We start from the raw sequence: 20,527 nt of genomic DNA, 5'->3' as shown, positions 1-20,527 counted from the left end.
ATTCCCTTGTCCATCTTCCTTCAATACCACATACCTTGAGGAGCCAGTCACTCACCCCCACGTCACATGAAGTACACAGATAAAGCAAAAGTCCTGCCAAGCAAACTACCAGAACCAGGTCAGATGCTGTCAGCTCTTCTGAGGGAAGCTGGGATTCACTGCCCTGACCGATGAGGGAGACTGATGGGAATAGAGAGTGCAGCCCTGTCATCCCAGCTGCAAAATTTTTAAACACCAGCCCCCCAAATCTTCCTTCTTTTTTCCTCTGAAGAGCCACCACTTAAACACTTGACCACAGGATGTGCCACGAAAACCTGGAGCTCTACAGCAACCCTGAAACCCAGCACATCTCCAGGATGTGTCTCATGCCGAAGCCCTTTCCTAATGGCTCAGAGTGGAGGACCAGTGCCATGGGTCTCCTTGAGGTGTTAGAATACCCCCTCCTCGCTCCCAAATGAGTACAGACCACACCAGAAACTCCAGCCCACAAAACCAGGTGTGGGACTTCCCTGGTGGCGCAGTGGTTGGGAGTCCGCCTGCCGATGCAGGGGACGCGGGATCCTGTCCCGGTCCGGGAAGATCCCACATGCCGCGGAGCGGCTGGGCCCGTGAGCCACGGCCGCTGAGCCTGCGCGTCCGGAGCCTGTGCTCCGCAACGGGAGAGGCCACAACAGTGAGAGGCCCGCGTACCGCAAAAAAAAACAAAAAAAAACAAAACAGGTGTGGCAGCACAGCAACAGTGCTCCAAGAAAGGTCCATTCCACATCCTTCCATCCCAACCACCTCCTTTCCACCCCTGCTCTGTACTCTCCTCATCTGTGAATGAGGGTGAGAAGTCAGAACAGAGCAGACAGGACCCCAACGTTAGCTCTCACCATCTTATACCAGAAGCCTGTTGAAAGAACATTGCCATCACTCCACACCGGGATAGAAAACAAAACATAACAAATGCCAATAGTCTGTGTATCTCTTACCATCCAATGAAATACTGTCATCATGACTACCACCCCAGTGCCTTGCTGGAAAATACCTACTCAATATTACTGTGCGTTAAGTCTGCAGTAAATGAATCGATAAAGTTATCTGAACATCTACTGTCATAGCTGTAAAATGCTTTGTAGCCCAAGTTCAGTTTCAGTGCCATAGTTCAAATTCCTGACCTCCAAACAAAATTTGCAAAGGGGCTGACCCCCCAACCCCCAGACCACTTTCCTCGGACACTTTGGCCACCTTGGAGAAGCAGGCCGTCCCCCCCACCCACTGGGAAATCAAGGACTTTCCACACTACTCGACCTCCTCAGTGAGAATTATGACTCTAAGAACTAGAGGGGGGATAAAGAGATGATGTACTCCGTCAATATCTATCGAGTCCCCAGTATGTGCCAGGAAGTGTGCGGGCCCCAAAGCCATAATGATAAACCGGGCAACCAGGCAGTTGCTCTCACGTATTTCACCATCTAACCTTCACAGTCTCGTGAGGTCTACAGCCACACGATTTAACCAACAAAGAAAGGTAAAGAAACTCACGAAAGCCCCCCAAATAGAAGCGGACAGAGCCAGGGTTGAAATCCAGGTCTGTTGTCTCTAAACCACTGTTCTTTCCAGATTTCACTGACCCCTGAGTTAATGAGGGGTGAATGGGGGATCAAGACCTGTCCTGTTCTTTCCTGTTATTAGAAAACTGGTAGGAGATCATCCTGCGTGCCAATCAGGCCCACTCCCTGTTCAGTCCAGCCGGAGCATCGTCAATGGGAAAGGGGACCTCCTGCTGGTCTCAATGATGGCACACGGCCACGTGCTGATACCAGATGGTCCAACAGGCCCATTTGGCCCCTGGGCATGGGCTTAAGCCACCAGCAATGCCAAGGACTCCAAAATAAAGTATGAGAAAAAATTTTCGAAGAATTAATTCTTAAAAAAAGGAAACATACCAACATGGTAAGATATGAATTTTGTTAGATTTCTTTGTACATATTGTAGAGTCTAGTGTTATTTTTCTCTGAATTACACAGAGACAGGGGGACACTAAAATCTTTCAGTGCTTAAGGCCTCTAAAATTCTTAATCTGACCTGTGAGGTGCTCCTAGAAGATTCTGCTCTTATGCCTCTCTTATGCCCAAAAGAGAAGGCACACATTTGGCCTTGCTGTCTTTAGAAAGAGAAGGTTTTATTATCCTCATTTTACAGTAGTAACTGCAATACACAATACAGTAAAATGACTGAGCCAAGGTCATTCACACAGGAAGGGCCAATAGTAGACCAGAAGCTGAGGTTTCCTGCTCCCTTTGGCACTGTTCTATGCCTCCCTCCCTAGGAGTTGTGAGGATGAGTGCTATCATGAGTAGGAAAACTGGGACTTCCCTGGTGGTGCAGTGGTTGAGAATCCACCTGCCAATGCAGGGGACAGGGGTTCAATCCCTGGTCCAGGAGGATGCCACATGCCATGCAGCAACTAAGCCCGTGCGCCACAACTACTGAGCCTGTGTGCTGCAACTACTGAAGCCCACGCACCTAGAGCCTGTGCTCCGTAACAAGAGGAGCCACCACGAGAAGCCTGCACACTGCAATAAAGAGTAGCCCCCACTCGCAGCAACTAGAGAAAGCCCGCGTGCAGCAACGAAGACCCAGCGCAGCCACAGATAAAAATAAATTTTAAAAAAAAGTATGAAAACTGGGAATGTTGTCACCAAGATGGTGAAGTGGGAGACTCAAGCCTCTGTCCCCCAACAAAAATCAACAATTAGACAGCTATCCATGAACAAAAAAGCTCTGGAAGGGCTCAGGAGTCCATTTAAGAAAATTCAGCAACACAGCAGAACAAAACACCTAAGAATAATCACACCAACAGAGCAGGAGAAACAGCTTCATTTTGCCCGCAGCATCCCATCCCCCAGGCTGGCAGTGCTCGGCTCCAGGAGAGAATTTCCAGCTACCAGAGTTCCTCTCACCAGAAAGGGAGAGAAGGATGAGTGACCAGCTTCCCCAACCTTTTGGGGCACCCACAAAGGACCCACTTCAGTTTCACCCCACCCAGAGACCAGTAAAACTGAGACGAATAGAGACAGCTAGGAACAAGGAAGAAGAGCAAGGGCCACCAGTGTCAGCTATGCCGTGGGGGTCCCCAGGACTCCTAGTGACCTGTTCTGCACAGGAGCACAGCAGGTTTTGCCACTGAGAAACCAACGGCCGGCACAGCAGCTGCAGACCCCCTGCAGATTTCACCCCACGGCTATTCCCATTTGCAGATGCCAGCCCCCTGAGCCCCTCCCCGCTCTCTTCCACCACTACCCCCAGCAGAGCCCGGGACACACACCAGCAGCCAGCCCAGGCCTTTGTGCTTGCACACATGGAGACATGAGCTAGATGCCCACAGCTGACTCCTACCACCTCATGCATACTTGGGGCTGCCCTTCCAGCTGTGCGCTTGCACACCACCAGCCTGATGCTCACTGCCAGCCTCTACTGCCATGTGCATACCTATGGCAAGATCCTGTAGCCACAAAGGTGTACACCAACAGCCAAGGCACGCACAGCTGCTTGTGGGCCCGGATCCAGCTGTGTCTCTTGCCACTGGCCTATACCACTAGGCTCACCTGCAGCTAGCCACTCCAGCAATGTGCCTGCCTACCCCCAGCCCGACTTCCTTCACTAGCCTCCACTGCCAGGTGTGCCTACGTGGAAAGACCCTGCAATCACAAGAGTGCCTATCCAGAGCCAGCACCCCTACAGCTGAAAGTATGCCTGCAGATGCCCCAGGACCTTGCTTCTAGTCCTAGCCCCCATCACTATGTGAGTATCTACAACCAGCCCCTACTGCTACATAAGCATCTGCAGCCAGAACTCACAGCTGAATGTGCGCGCTCAGCTGGTTCTGGCCGCCGCTACTGCCTGCCTTGGACCCTAGCCACTGGACCTGGAGATGCTGCTGAGGACACCACTCAAGACCCCACCTTGTCTGCAGCACTAGACAAGCACCACACAGTTGTTGATGCTATGGACCCCAGTGGCCTGAGCCAAAAAGACATTATGTCCCTCTGGAATCAGAGTTGCCACATTCCCCTGCACTTGGCACTCTCTGTCACTATACCCAGGGTGACAGCATGCTCCAGAGTGCCCCCTCCTGCATGTGAAGGTCCTTCTGGAAATAACAAAGCCAGCAAATGCACAGCCACCTACATGAGGCTACAGAAACCACGGAAAACCAGGGAAACACGATACCACCAAAGAAACTTCCAATACCTGACCACAAAGCAATGGAGATACATGAACTGCCCAACAAAGAATTCAGAACAATTGGTCTAAAGGTGCTCAGAGAGCTACAAGAGATCAGAGACAAGGAATTTAACAAAATCAAGAAAGCAATACAAGAACAAAAGGAGAAATTCAACAAAGAGATAGAAAACATAGAAAAGAGCCAAACAAATTTTGGAGATGAAGAATACAATAACTGAACTGAAGAATTCAACAGAGAGCTTCAGCTTAGTAAGCTCAAAGACAGATCAATCAAAATTATCCAGTCAGAAGATCAAAAAGAAAAAAATGGAAAGGAATAAAGAAAGTCTATTTGAATGAGAAGAAGAAAGGAAGAAAGGGGAAAAGACCTTATTTACAGAAATAATGGATGAGAAATTCCCAAACTTGGGAGAGAGATTTGGACATCCAAGTTCAAGAAGCTAATAAAATAGGTCACCCCCTAATTTCAATACAAAACTGCCTTCTCCAAGACACATTATATTAAAGCTGTCTAAAACCAAAGATAAAGAGAGAAGTTTAAAAGCAGCAAGAGAAAAAATAATTCTCCCATACAAGGGAACGCCTATAAGGCAATCAGCAGATTTCTCAGCAGAGACCTTGCAGACCAGGAGATATTGGGATAATACATTCAAAGTGCTAAAGAAAAAAACTTCCAACAATATTTTACCCAACAAAATTGTCCTTCACAAATGAAGGAAGGATAAAGACTTTTCCAAACAAACAAAAGCTGAGGGAGTTTCTTACCAAAAGACCTGCCTTACAAGAAATGCTGAAAGGAGCTTTTCAAGCTGAAATGAAAAGATGCTAATTAGTAACATGAAAATATACAATACATTGGTAAAGGTAAATATGTAGTCAGATTTAGAGTATTTTAATACTGTAATATGGTAGTGTGTTAACCACTGAACTCTGGTATAAAGAGTAAGGGACAAAAATATTTTTAAATAGCTATAAATACAATAAGTTGTTAATGGATACACAATATAAAAAGCTGTAAATTGTAACATCAAAAACAAACCATGTCGGGGAGGGGAAGGAAGTGTAGAATTTTGTATACAATTGAAGTAGTTATTGGTTTAAAATAGACTGTTATATCAATAAGATGTTTCAAGTAAGCCTAAGAGGTAGCCACAAACCTAAAACCTATAGTAGGTACACACAAGATAAAGAGAAGGAAATCAATTATACCACTAGGAAATTCACAAAGGAAGGCAGTAAGAGAGGAACAAAACAGCCAGAAAACAATTAACAAAAGGCAAGGGTAGGTCTTTACCTATCAATAATTACTTTAAATGGAAATTCTCCAATCAAAATGTATAGAGTGGCTGAATGGGTAAAAAACAAGACTATGCACTATGCTACCTACAAGAGACTTGATTCAGCTTCAAGGACACACATAGGCTCAAAGTGAAGGATGGAAAAAGATATTCCATGCATATGGAAAACAAAAGAGAGCAAGGATAACTATACCTGTATCAGAAAAAATAGACTGTAAGTCAAAAAATTGTAGCAAGAGATAAAGAAAATCATTATGTAATGATAAAGAGGTCAATTCATCCAGAGGATAGAACAGTTGTAAATATATATACGCACCCAATATTGGACTAGCTAAATATATTAAGCAAATACTTACAGATCCAGAGGGATTAACAGACAATACAATAATAGTAGGGACTTCAATACCCTACTTTCAACAATGGACAGATCATCCACATAAAAAAATCAATAAGGAAACACTGGACTTAAACTATACTTCACATCAAATGGGCCTCACAGCCATACACACGACATTCATTGAACAACAGCAGGATACACATTCTTCTTGAGTGCATATGAAATACTCTTCCGGATTGATCATATGTTGGGTCACAGAACAAATCTTAAAAAATTTAAGAAGACTGAAATTATATCAAGTATCTTTTCTGACCACAGTGGCATGAAACTAGAAATCAATAACAGGAGGGAACCTGGAAAATTCACAAATATGTGGAAACTAAATGACACACTCCTGAACAGCCAACAGGTAAAAGATAAAGTCAAAGGGTAAAATGAAAATAGAAACGTAGCATATCAAAACTTATGGGATGTAGCAAAAGCAGAGGAAATTTTATAGAATAAATGCTTACATTTTTTTAAAAAAAGAAAGATCTCAAATAACCTAACTTACACCTAATGGAACTTGAAAAACAAAGCCCATAGTTAGCAGAAAGAAGGAAATAACAAAGGTTGGAGCAGAAATAAGTGAAATAGAGAACAGAGAAATAATAGAAAAGATCAACAAAACTAAGAATCAGTTGTTTGAAATGATAAACAAAATGGGCAAAACTTTAGCTAGACTTACCAGGAAAACAAGAGAGAAAAAACTCAAATAAAATTATAAATAAAAAAGGAGACATTTCAACTGACATCACAGAAATACAAAGGATCATGAGACAACTGTGAGCAATTATATGCCATCAAATTGGACAATCTAGAATAAATAGATGAATTCCTAGAAACACACAACCTAGCAAGTCTGAATCACAAAGAAATAAAAATATCTGAACAGACCAATAACAAGTAAGCAGATTGAACCAGTAATTCAAAACCTCTCAACAAAGAAAAGCCCAAGGCCAGATGGCTTTACTGGTGAATTCTACCAAACACTTAAAGAGGCATTCATGCCAATTCTCCTCTAACTCTTCAGAAAACTGAAGAGAAAACACTCCTAAACTCATTTTATGAGGCCAATATTACCCTGATATTAAAGCCAGATAAAAAAATACTATAAGGAAAAAAAACTACAGGCCGATATCCCTGTGAACATGGATGCAAAACTTCCCAACAAAATCCTAGCAGACCAAATTCAGTGGCACATTAAAGGATAATACACCATTGATCAAGATGGATTTACCTCTAGAATTCAAGGATAGTTCAACATATGCAAAATTAATACACAAACCACAGTAATAGAATGCAAGACAAAAATCATATAATCATTGCAATAGATGCAGAAAAGGCTTTTGACAAAATTCAATGTACTTTCATGATAAAAACTCAACAAACTGGGTACAGAATAACTACATCGACAAAATATGAACTATCTAAAAATGAAATAAAGAAAATAATCCCATTTACAATAGTATCCAAAACAATAAAATACATAGGAATGAATTTAACCAAGGAAATGAAAGATCTATACAGTGAAAATTATAAGACATTGATAAAAGAAATTGAAGAAGACACAAATATATGGAAAGTTATCTCATGTTCATGGATCAGAAGAGTTAATATTGTTAAAATGTTCATACCACTCAAAGCCATCTGTATATTCAATGTAATCCCTATCAAAATTCCAGTGGCATTTTTCACAGAAAGAGGAAAAAACAATCCTAAAATTCATATGGTGCTTTGTGACCACCTAGAGGGGTGGAATAGGGAGGGTGGGGTGGAGGGAGATGCAAGAGGGAAGAGATATGGGGACATATGTATAGGTATAACTGATTCACTTTGTTATAAAGCAGAAACTGACACACCATCGTAAAGCAGTTATACTCTAATAAAGATGTTAAAAAAAAAAAGATTAAAAAAAAATTCATATGGAACCACAAAAGACCTCAAATAGCCAAAACAATCTTGAGAAAGAACAAAGCTGGAGGCCTCACACTTCCTGATTTCAAATTATATTGCAAAGCATAATATAAAAACAGAATGGTAGTGGCATAAAAAACAGACACATAGATCAGTAGAACGGAACTGAGAGCCCAGAAATAAACCCTTGCATATACAGTCAATTTGAAAAGGGAGACCAATTATACTCAATGGGGAAATGATAGTTTCTTCAATGCATTGTGTTGGGAAAACTGAAAAAGTTTTCCCAACACAATGTATTTCATGCAAAAGAATGAAATTGGACCTCTACCTTACATCATTCACAAAAATTAAATCAAAGTGGATTAAGGACTTTTAATATAAGATCAGAAAACTTAAAAACTCTGGCAGGGGGTAGGGTGGAAACAGGGAAAAAACACTTTGACATTGGTCTTGGCAATGATTTTTTGGCGATGAAACCAAAGCACAACAACAAAAGCAAAAATCAGCAAGTGGGACTACATCAAACTGAAAAGATTCTGCTCAAAAAAGGAAACAATCAACAAAATGGAAAGGCAACCTACAGAATGGGAGAAAATATTTGCAAACCGTCTATCTCATAAGGGGTTAATATCCAAAATATATCAGTAATTCATACAATGCAATGGCAAAAAAAAAAATCTGATTTAAAAATGGGCAGAAGACTTGAGTAGACATTTCTGTGAAGAAGACATACAAATAGCCAACAAGTATATAAAAAGGTGCTCAATATCACTAATCATCAGGAAAGCATAAATCAAAACCACAATCACCTCACACGTATCAGAATGGCTATTATCAAAAAGACAAAAGACAGTAAATGCTGGCGAGGATGTGGAGAGAAGGGAACCCTGGTGCACTGTTGGTGGAAATGTAAATTGGTGCAGCCACTAAGGAAATGTTCCTCAAACTATTAAAAATAGAGCTACCATTTGATCCAGCAATTCCACTTCTAGCTATATAAAGGAAATGAAATCACTATCTTGAAGAGATAACTGTACTCAACTGCTTATTGCAGCATTATTCGGAATAGCCAAGGCATGGAAGCAACCTAAGTGCCCCTCAATGGATGAATGGGTAAAGGAAATGTGAAGGATGCATTAACTAACCTTATTGTGGTAAACCTTCCACAAGGTACCAAATCATCATGCTGTACAACTTAAACTTACAATATTATGTGTCAATTACATCTCAAGGAAGCTAGGAAGAAAAAAAAAAGAGTATGAAAACTGGTGTTTTCTCTCCATAAACCTAGAAAGCACTGTTGAACCATGACATATCCTTTTTCATATTTATCATGGAATTCTCAAGTGGAGAAGCCGGCACAATCGCTCATCCAATCCCTGGGCCAACACTGACTGCAGGAGATAAGAAGCTCTAGGGGATCACCTTCCTGCACAGCTGTGGTGGGTTCCTCCCTCAAGCACGCAGCACAAAGAATCCTAAGGCTGCTTGGGTTTGGTCTCTGTACGTGACCTCGGCTTAGCGAGAGCATCTTCAATTTCCCCCATAGTTTTCTCCTTAACACCTCTCCCAAGAGGTATCATCAGGGCAACAGACTTCTTTAAGACCAGAACATTCTAAGACTGTGGTTGACCCAGGCCGTTGGTGGGAATATTTTTCAAGTCTATCTTTATTACCATAATTATTCAACTTGTGGGCACAAGGTAAGCCAGTGACCTCAGTAATCATGTGCACCAGCTCTCCTTGCTACCTGTCCACCCAAGAGAAATTTCAAAACTATAAATCTCTGGGGAAAGGAGCCTCAACCACAGGCTCTTCCCATCTGTTCATTTTAGATGGCCAACTCTCATTTATCTCTTAGACCAAGAGCTCTCACCCTTGCCTATGTCTCAGAAACATCTGGGGAGTTCCAGATGCACCTTGCCTGGGCTCCACCTCCAAAGATTCCGGTTCCTTTGCTCTGGGGTAAGGCCCAGCATCAATGCTTCTTAAATGCTCCCCAAGCGATTCATGGCTGAAAACCACTGCTCTTCCTAGGTCACCTCCCAACACACACATTTCCCTTTTAGTCTCCCAGAAGCTTGAATGTTTACAGTTCAAGTAAACTGCCTCTGGATCTCAGGGTGAGAGAAGTTTAAAGCCTTTCAGTGCTGTAGGTGTCTTGGATTTCTGAGATAATTTACAACTAGTGAACATAAAGTGCAACTCTCCTCTTCTGCTTTCCTCTCACTAACCCAGGTCTCTTGGCAGGGACCCCTAAGAAGGTTTATTTGTGGGAGAAGCTCTGGCTTAGGGATGAGGCTAAAATTCAGATATGAAACTTTTTCCCTCAGGGATTCTCAGCAGAAGGAAAATGGAAGTGAGTGAATCTGGGCACCCAAGGACCCTTGGAAAAGATCTATGGTCATGACAGGGATTAGGATGGCTGAAAACCGTGCTGACCTACATTATCTTCTCAACCTTCACCTAAGCCTTCAAAGATAAAAAAGAAATAAAGAACCTTGCAGCAAAAAGCCAATGGATTCCAAACATGACATCAGGAATGGGTGTCTGCAATTTTGTCTGTGGACAGGGACTCTGACCCACCCTTCACAATCTCGAATAAAAACGCCTAAATTGAGCACCTAAATGCGTTTGGGATATTGGATATAAGACATGTCCTAAGAAGGAGTTATAAATACTATTGACAGATTTTTGCACAAAATAGCAGGAAATGTTAGGAAAAGGTATCAAGCTGTGAAAAAACAGGCCTGTTCTGTGTTACTCTGGTTTCAGGACTTAGTATTAATAATATCATATGTTAAATATGGGCACAAACACCATCAATGAATAACCAAAGGTCACAGATTAGCCACAAGCATAGTCTGGCTCAGGAAATATTTTTAGATTGATAAAGGCTAGATAAATATATAGATGCATGCATGCATGGATAGATGGATGGATGGATGGATGGATGGATGGATGGATGGATGGTTGGATAGATGGATGGATGGATGGTAGGATGGATGAAGTCTCTGGTGAACAATGTTTAAGCCAGCAGTGGTGAGACTGTTAATAAACAGGAGAGGAGCAGCTCTCTCTATGGCACCTTATTGATCCCTATGGCCACCTTCCACCCATCATTGCAGTTGAACCAGTGGTGTGCCTCAGTCCCAGGAGACTTCTCTAGAAGACTGTTTTAATTAAGACTTTCTCAGCTGCAAGTGACAAATTCCCATTTTTTAATGGCTTAAACAAAAACAGCAATTTGTTGAAAAGATACTGAAATATCTGAGGGAATACAAGGATCAATGCAATTTAGCCTGAGAAATCATTTAGAACAAGAACAAGAATCATGTAGCGAACCAGTTTTCTTTCTTTCTGTGCATCTGTTTCATTTTTTGCAGTGTATCTGCTTCATCTTCCTCTGCCATATTGTAGAGCAGTTCTTCCTATTTGCCAAAGCATGTAGCAGAAAACTGTCAATGAACCTTGTGTTTCACGTAATATGGATCCTGGTACTGACAAAGAATCAAATTGACTCTCAAGCTCAATTCCAACTTCCTGGGAAAGGAGCACAGTGGTCAGTTTGGGGTCAGCTGTGTACTGCTGGAACCATCAACTGAGGCAAGGGGCTGGGGTCATGTCAAGGAATGTACATGCTCTCTCAGTGGCCCTGAGAATGGAGGGAAGAAAAAAAAAGTTCTAGACAATTATAGGTGAGCAGACAATCCAAATTCCTACAAATAGACTGACAACACTGACAAAATTTGCGAGCAACCCTGGACAAACTGTGACACCTGACTCTTCTTTAGCCTCCACTATTTCTGCCCTGCCTCTCACCCCACAAACTTTTGTCTTCTTCAGCTGTCCAAGGCTTTCAAGTGATCTAAGCGGCAATCCAAGGTGCCCGCTATGAGACCCTACCCAGATGTACATCCCCATCCAAACTCCAGACTTTTCTTTTTGACCCGGAGTTTCAGGATTCAAAAACTGAATCCTTGAAGGAACCTTGAAAAATATTTCAGCAGCCAGGCTTGATGGGATGAATAGGAAGCAGAATTCAGCATGCCTGGTAGAGACAGGAACCAGAAGATCACTCAGTGTTCAAGATCCAGTCTGACAGCTCATGCCCTTAAAAGACCATCTTCGTAGAATCCTTTTCTCATATTGTCATTTAAAGGAGTCAGGCCCTCTCTGTGATCCTTGAGATTTTTCTACTTCTATTCCTGAAACCACTGCCTTTCTCTTCTCTTTAAATTTGTGATTGGTTCATCATGCCCTTTTGATCAGAGATCAGCTCACAGATTGGCTGGCTTGGAGTCAAATGCCCAACCCCTGCTGTCCAGTTAGCTCTGTGCAGGAGACAGGGTCATGTGCTATAGATGCTTGTTACTGTGGGTGTGCTCTGGGGACCAGCAGTGTCACCAGGGAGCTAATTAGAAATGCATATTCTCAGGTCCCACAGAGACCTACTGAAACAAAATATGCATTTTCAGGAGATCCCCCTAGGTGATTCATAGGCTGATTAAAATTTGAGAAGAGCTGGTATAGAATATAGCCCTTCAAGTTGGGAACTGCCTTGAGCTGTATCACAAGCAAGCAGCTGTGGACAGCACTGATAACTCAGTCTCTTTTCAAGCCACTAATCCCACCAATAACAGCATTAGCTATCTCTCCTCTCAGGAACACTTCCATCTTTTTATAATAGATTCTAGAATCACAAAATCTGTAAAAAGAAAAGGAGGGATCTCTTGGTGACATTTCAGGCACCATGATGGGTAGCTGGAGAAGAGAGTACTGTTCATTTATTGTGGGAGAGATTTTTATTGGAAGGGTGTGTTATGTTTTGCTTTGTCTTTTAACAGAATCTTCATCATCTATTACAGCTTGCCGTCAGAGAAGCTACTTATTCTGTTGACTCTTCTGTCTCTCTATAAAAAACAACCCTGCCAAAGCAAGTGTCTCTACCTCCTGCTGTAATCAAGTCCTTCCCTGGAAACATCACTGCCAACTTCCTACAGAAAGGGGATTCTAAGGTCTTCTGTCCAACCTCCTTACTTTACAGATGTGGGAACTAAGGCCAAAGAGAGAAGAGGTTGAGACAAGTTCACAGAACTGAGTAAAGCTTCAGCTGAGGCCAGAACCCAGGGATCCTGACTTCTCTGTGAGGGTTCCCTTTGCTAAACGGGGCTGCCACCAAGCAAATGCTCCAGAATGTGGCTTGTGGGCGTGGGATGCTGGGAGGACATAGTAAGGGTGTTCTGGGAGAACACGTTGCTGGTGAAATTTCAGACAAGGGCCTGGAATCCAAGGGTCTGCCTCAGACTCAGTCCCTCAGAATATGGATGCCACAGGACCTTCCAGAACCTTCTGAAAGGGCTTTTAAGAAAACAGCAAGTACAAAATATGAAAACAACTGCCCCCAGCTGCTCCTGGGGTCGTTGTATTCTGACTGCAGCTGTGGAGAATTGTTGTTGAATTCCATTCTCAATGTTGCTCTAAAAGCATTTCAAAGAGGTTCAGAGAAAGCTGTGTGCACTTTGGTAAATTGGAAACTATTTGCGACTAACCATCCATCACTGTCTCTCAACATTCGCCACCAGAAAGAGGTGGGGGCCAAGGGGGCAGAAGGCCAGACCCAAGTCAGGGGGAGCTGCTCACAGTCCCAGTTGCCCCTGTCTTTCTGGGACACCCTAGAATAGACACATGTCCCTTTCGGTCCTTGCCAAGGAGATTTTAGAAGAAGGAAAAAGAAAGATGAAGCAGCAGACACTTCTGTTTGCCATATACCTGCTTCTCAAGAATTGTAAGCTTTTGTGAAGTTAAAATAAAAATCAATCCTTCCATGAACATCCTTCCATAAATACTAATGACAGCGACTCTGCGTTGTCTTTAATACCCGCCCACTGTAATCGCCTCCAAGCTGGAGACATTTGTTAAGAGTCACTGTTATTCAACTACTTTTTCTCATTATTCAGTCTTATAATGTAGAAATGTTATTGCAATCTGTCCTAAGATTTACAGAATGTATTTCTGGGGGGGGGGGGGGGCGTGGGGTGAGGGAAAAAGGAAGATGATGACATTTAGCAAAAGAAGCCATATTTTATTATTCCATTCAGATAAATTTCAAAACCAGGCAAGACCAAACTGTAGTGGTTAGGGAGGCCTGCTGAGGTGAAAAGCCAGGAAGTGATTACCATAAAGCTTAGGATAGTGGTTAATTTGGGAGTGGTGATGGGTAGAAGCATGAGGGAGGGGAGGGAACTCAGGAGTACAGGCTAAGTTCTAGCTCTTGACCTGAGTAGTGGTTACATGAGGACTCACTTTCTGATCCATTTTTGAACAATGCAATTTTATATTTTTGTACCTTTTCATTTGTGTCTATTTCACAATTTTAAAAAATTAAAAGAAAATAAAGGGCCAAGATGAAGAAATGTGTCTCAGCCGCCAAGCCCTTTACTTGTATGAAACCCTATTCGGTTGTGTTCCCTCTGAGTGACAGGAACAGACAAGCTCCAAGAAGGGCATGCTGTGGACAAGATGAGAAGCAGGTAAAACCTGCTTCCCTGTTCCATTCCTGTCCTCTAGGTTATTAGAGGGTAACCAAATAGGCCCAGTCGCAAAGGTTTTTAGTCTCAGGAAGCAAGACCCTTTTTTTCAAGCAAGACCCTTTAAAGGACCCTTTAAAGGAACACTTACAAGGAGGTAACCGTATATAAGATACACAAATGGTGCTGCATAGGTATAACCAAATTGCAGATCTGGGGACACCCATCCTGGTTCCTTGTTGGCCTCTATGGTGGCCCCAAAGGTACTTTCTGGGTGGCCTCCTGGGCTCTTGAGAACACAGTTAAAAAGCCCCAGATCTAATGAATAGCCATTGGTTAGCCATGACTAACCTAGAGGCCAAGACAGGGGTCAGGGGAATTGGGATGTAGGACAGATAAGTCTTAACATGAGAATGAAGGTCAAGCACAGTTAAGTGTCAGCTGGCGAGCGACCATGGAGGGACTCAGGACAGCTGGAGAGCAGTGGGTGCCGGCCCCAGGCAACATGGTGAACAGGGACCCAGTCATGAGACTAAGTTGTGCAAATGAGCGTGAGAACACGTCCAGTCAGTTAACATGAACACAGCTCCCAAAGATCCCCAAGGAGTCTCGCTAATGGGAGTGGCAGAGACTCCAAAAGGCCCGCAGGGAAACACTTTGGGTCACGCAGACCTTTCTGTAGCTTTCACATCACAAGTAAGCAACGCGTGCCCCAAGTTCCAATGAAATTAAAGAAACAAAATAGCTGTGATTTTTCAGAAGGGCACGTCACCAGGAAGATGTTCTGCTGCTATGCGGCCAAGGCTCTCCTTCCCTGCCCCCTCCCCTTATTGAAATGAAACAGAGAGACAGGGAAATTCACTGGGCCGTCCTCTACTTTTCTCCACGTGGAAGAGAAGAATGTTTCATGTTGGCCTTTAAACTACAAGGCTTTTCAAACCAGATATCCCCATGCTGAAAATCCTTGCTTCAGGCTGGGCTTAGTTTTGCTTTGTTTTTAAATCAAATAAGACCAAGCAGAGAAAGGTAAGCACCTCTGCACAGCTCTCCGGTCACTGCCAAGTGCTTTCGCATTCTGTCCCACCCTCACCCCACTCAGCTAGACTCTAATCAGCTGCGGGGGCAGCGAGCTCTTCCCCAGCCCCTTGGTGACCTCTGGTGTCTTGCGTGAGGTGGGCCCACGTATAGGATTTGGCAAACATGATGTACTCAACAAATGTGAAGTCAGAGTAGTAATAGTAATAGTAGCAGTAATAGCAGTAATGTTTGTAAACAGCCGTTAAACGGCTGAACTGCCCAGTCTGCCCCTATTAACACTGAGCACGTGGGTAGGAATCGCTGGGGTCCCCACAAAACATAGTACTGAGAGCAGAGGATTCACTAAATCTGTGACTAAATCACTGGGTATTTGAGGATCCATAAAGCATCACAATGGATACTGCATTATTACAGCTGACACTATATACTACAGTGGCCTGTGTTTGATGCAAAGCCAGTTGACAGGCAGAGGTCCCCCACTGAAGACAGGATATCCGCAGAATCACCTCCAGCAGCACAAGCAAAAGTCACCTGCCAAGCACCTGACGGTGCGTCCTGAGAGAACAGAGTCACCACAGTGAGTGCTGAATGTGGGAACTCCTAGGTTACCCTCCTCTGGACCAGGTACTAGGCATCTCTGGAAAAGTCCCTTAGCTTCCCTAGAACGCAATCTCTCATTCCTGAAAACTTAGTTGAGGTTGGTCTTCAGAGCCCTGTCACCCCCTTTACAGTACTGCTCAATGTCACCCCACCCCCCCCCACGCATCCAGGAAAGGTATTTATGCCCTTTCCCCACCTCCCCTCACCCCCAACCAATGGCACCTGGGCAAACAGTGATGCTGGGGTAATCCAGAGGTTCCGCTTAGTCCCAGTACCATTTTAGCAACAACTGACATCCCCACACAATTTCTATTTCTATGGGCTATGTTTATCACATTGATCATATTAGAAGTTTAAAATAAATGTTTTAAGTACTTATTAACTGGTTTGAAAATAACAATAAACACGTTATGTATAAGCATAAATAGCATTGTCATAAGAATAACTATATTTACCAAAACAAATTAATGAGAAGAGTGGTGTTGTTTAGATTTTTTTCCTTCTTTCTGTCTAGCTTTATAGAAGATAGCTGGATTCCCCCATCTGCTTCCACATTCAGTCTGTTGTGATCTGTTGCTTTGCTTGAACTATATGAAGAAAATCTGATCTCACATAGAAATGTGTAAGGAGAGAGAAAGGAGTATGTAATAAAGTAGTCTTTTCAGATAATTACAGATACTCTTCTTTGACATTACATCAAAATTCAACAGGGCTGATTTAATATTGCACTAAAACTCAACAAGTGCCAATGAGGGATGGGAAGCCATATTAACAAACTTTTCAGATTGTTATATTAAAGTTCACTAGTGTATCTTGTACTTTGAATGGAACTTTTTCCCACACATAATTTTATAACATCATGCCTTGGCCATTTGGAAAATTTTGGTTTATTGAGTTATACAGATCTTCCAAATGTACAATGGAAAACTCCACTACATATTCATGAGAAACTAAGAGTGGAAAAGGGAGATAACATCTCAGTATTATAATGAAAGTAATAGTTTTGACCTTGGGGACCCCCAAGAGTCCCTGGACCACACTCTGAGAATTGCTGAGTTAACCCACCACATAAAGTAATAGTTGTGGATGTGTCATTTAGAGAATTGTCACCTCTCCCAGGTGAATGACTTAACCCATTTAGGTAATGCCTACTACTTTTCCTTCGAAACCTGTCAAAATAGGATGGATAGTGAGTGTGGGTCAGAAGGGAGGCCTGGAGCCCATCAAAGTCTGTATGAACTACTCATCCCTGCCCCTACCAGCATCTTGGAAATTTTAAGTACAAGCAGTGATGTGCCTGTGAGTGTTGAACAACCAGCTCTCCAGGAAAAAGAAAAGTTCTGTTTTTCAGCATTTGCCAATTCCTATGGTATAAAATCTTCCACCATGTCTGATTTCAAGCGACCAACAGGACATCACTGAACAAGCTGCTGGGACAAGAGGCACACGATTGGTTTTCACAAGCTGGTGTGAGCCAGCTCCAGCACACCCCTGAGAAAGAGACAGAGACCCACCTCTCAATGGGAACAGTGCCAAAGAATTTCCAGTCATTTGGTTTTAGCTTCCACACTCTACCCTCTGGCTATAGATGATTTACATTCCTGCGACATGCAAGAGCCAGTCTCATCCCATTACAATATCAGACTTAGGCTCAGGCCCAGTATCTAGTTCACTAGACCAGTCCCAGGTGTGAGTGAGGCTTCTCAAGTATCATTGTCAAGGACAGTTCCTGTTGCTTGGAAGACCTGTGAGCTAAAGAGGCAAATTTCCTGCCTCTAACACGCCCAACATACTATACACCCTACATGCAATAGTGAAACCTGGCTAGGATGACCAAATAGACGTTCCTGTTCAAAAACCATGGGAATGCGAGGCACACAGCCATCACTGGTCCACAGCAGTTCTGAAATCCAGCCTGGCACGAGTCACCAGTTCCTTGATTAAGACTGTTCCTGGGGAATAATTCTTTACAGACCCTGGTTCCACCCGTAGGTTCTTGATTCTGCCCTCTGGGTCATCTTTTTTCTGTAAGAAAAAGCCTGCGTCTCAACCTGAGTGGTATTCGTAGCCTGCTTCCTGCCTAAAGTAGTTTCGGTTCCAAAGGTCTCTTCTCATAGTGTACTATCTCTTTCTGTTTTGGTCCCCAAAGGAACAGAGACAGCAAAATCAGGTTAAAGTGAGTGGTGTGGAACAGCATGAGAAGAGAAAAGAGTCTGGGAGGTCAAAGGGTAGCCTGAGAAACATGTGAGGATAAGAGAAGCTGTGCCTTAGGAATAATCCATGGACTGCTGATTAGATATAAGATTCCTATGCAGAAGAGGGCCGTTCCTCCACTCCCAGGGGGCCCTGGAGGCATGGCCCCCCATTACCTGAAACCTAAGCCTAACCCTAGTTTTACTATTTGTCTTTTAGTCTGAAAAGATTTATAAAGATATGTATCTTCTCACTTGGTCATTTTTCTAGTTCTTTTTTTCAACTCAAGAAATAATAAATACTCATAAATTTTAAACTGTCCAAAAATAAGTGTTCTTCCCACTACAGTTTGTCTGACCAACCCCCAAGGCAGCACTATTTGCAATCTCTTAGTGCATCCTGCCTAAAATAGTCTGTGAGCAAACACATAGATAAATGATGATAGATAGATAGATAGATAGATAGATAGATAGATAGATAGATGATAGATAGATAAATAGATAGATGATAGATAGATAGATAGATAGATGATAGATAGATAGATAGATAGATGGTTGTTTTACATAAATGAGGACATGCTGTGCATGCTGGTCTGCCCCATTGCTTTTCATCATTAATTATCTATCTTGGAGATTATTCCATAAGAATACATGTAAATCTACCTATCATTCTTTTTCCCCCTAGTTTATTTTGGATTCATTCCCCTCCCCGCTTTATGGAACTTCACTTGCTTCTTTCTTTGATACATTTCCACAGCATCTGATCTTCTCCCTTTTAAAGCTCATCACACTCAATCGACAGTTATAGATTGCTGACACAATATACGCCAGACATAATTCTAATACTGTATAAGTATTAACTCATTGAATTCTTGCCCCATGAGGTCAGCACTAGTAGGGTATGAGGCTTTCCAAGGGCCATACAGCTAGAAGTAACAGAGCTGGATTCAAACCCAGGCACTTTGGCACCAGCATCCACGCTCTTGACCACTTTGCTCCACTTCCTTCCCCCACTCCCATACCCCATGCACTGCCTTGACATAGTAAGGCCTCATTGTCTGTCTTTCTCACTAGACCTGAGGGTAAGGAGCATGTCTACATTGCTAGCTGTCAAATCCCCTAGTAGGTGCTCAATAAATATTTCTGAATTGAATGTCAGTAATGATACCATGTTCTGGAAATTCTTTACTATGGTCACTGTGCTAAGCATCTCACCATACAGCAACTCTACGACATTGCTGCCATGATTGTCCCAACTTTACAGCAGAGGAAATGAGAGAGCCAGGTGTGGACCCACGTCTGTCTGACCCTAAAGACTACACTTGGCCTCCAGACCAGCCATTCTCTCCGACCCATCAACCCCCTTCCCTCACCGAAGCCCACCACAGAGAGCCCTGAGCGCCCAGAACCAGCTATGGAACAAAAGCCTCCTGCAGCAGACTCGCTACAGTTCCTACTGCTCCAGAAAAGATTTAGAAGGTGCCTGGGTTATTATGATTTTTAAAGAAGTGTCTCTCCACACACAGTGCTGCCTTAGGACCCAGTGCAGTTCAGTTTCCATGGGTCGTAAGGCACTAAATATCCTCTCGATCACCATCACGGGGATTTACATGAGACACTCACACCCCTGAAGAGAAGAGGGTTCGTGTCTGCCACCCAGCCAGGCATAATACTTGATGTCTTGAACTGGGGAAGAGGGGAAAATCTTAGAAGGACTTTCTTCGGAGTGAAGCTAACTAGCATACATTTACTGTAAATCCAATAGACCAGTTTCCCCATCTAACATAATTTATCTTGAAACAACACAGGTGGCCTCTATTAAGAGCAGCTCTGGCCAGGCCACTCGGCTCCCAGCGCTGCAGTCTCACACTGCCCTCTGCAGTCTGACTCCGGTCTTCACACGGCTCCCCGCACCCTCCGCCCCCTGACCAACCCCAAGTGTCACAACTTGGAACATCCTGCACACACCTCTAGTCCTTCAGGTAGAATCACCATGGACCTTTGGTCTGGAGACAAAAGGTAAACGATTGTGGAACTTGCTGCCTGAGCTGTTGCATTTACGGCCATGATGCATCTCTTCAGAGCTGGTGGATTTGGAAAGAACACCTTGGGGGGCTCCATTCATAACATTCTTTTCCCGTAAGAGGGCTAAAAAAGGAAAACAATATTTTACCCGGATTGGTGTGATTTGTTCACTCCAACCTCTCCCAGCCCATCTCCTTTTCACCACACAGCACACAACCCCTGAAGAGAAGGCAGATGCTATCTAGGTCAAAAACATACTGGGTGAAGAGAGAAGCAATCCAAGGGAAAGAAAGAGAGTTTTGCACACTTGACCTA

Source organism: Delphinus delphis, chromosome 12 (assembly GCF_949987515.2).
Source record: "Delphinus delphis chromosome 12, mDelDel1.2, whole genome shotgun sequence".
In the NCBI taxonomy this organism is placed as follows: domain Eukaryota; kingdom Metazoa; phylum Chordata; class Mammalia; order Artiodactyla; family Delphinidae; genus Delphinus; species Delphinus delphis.
The sequence above is the reverse complement of the archived record's forward strand: the minus strand, read 5'-3'. Positions refer to the sequence as shown.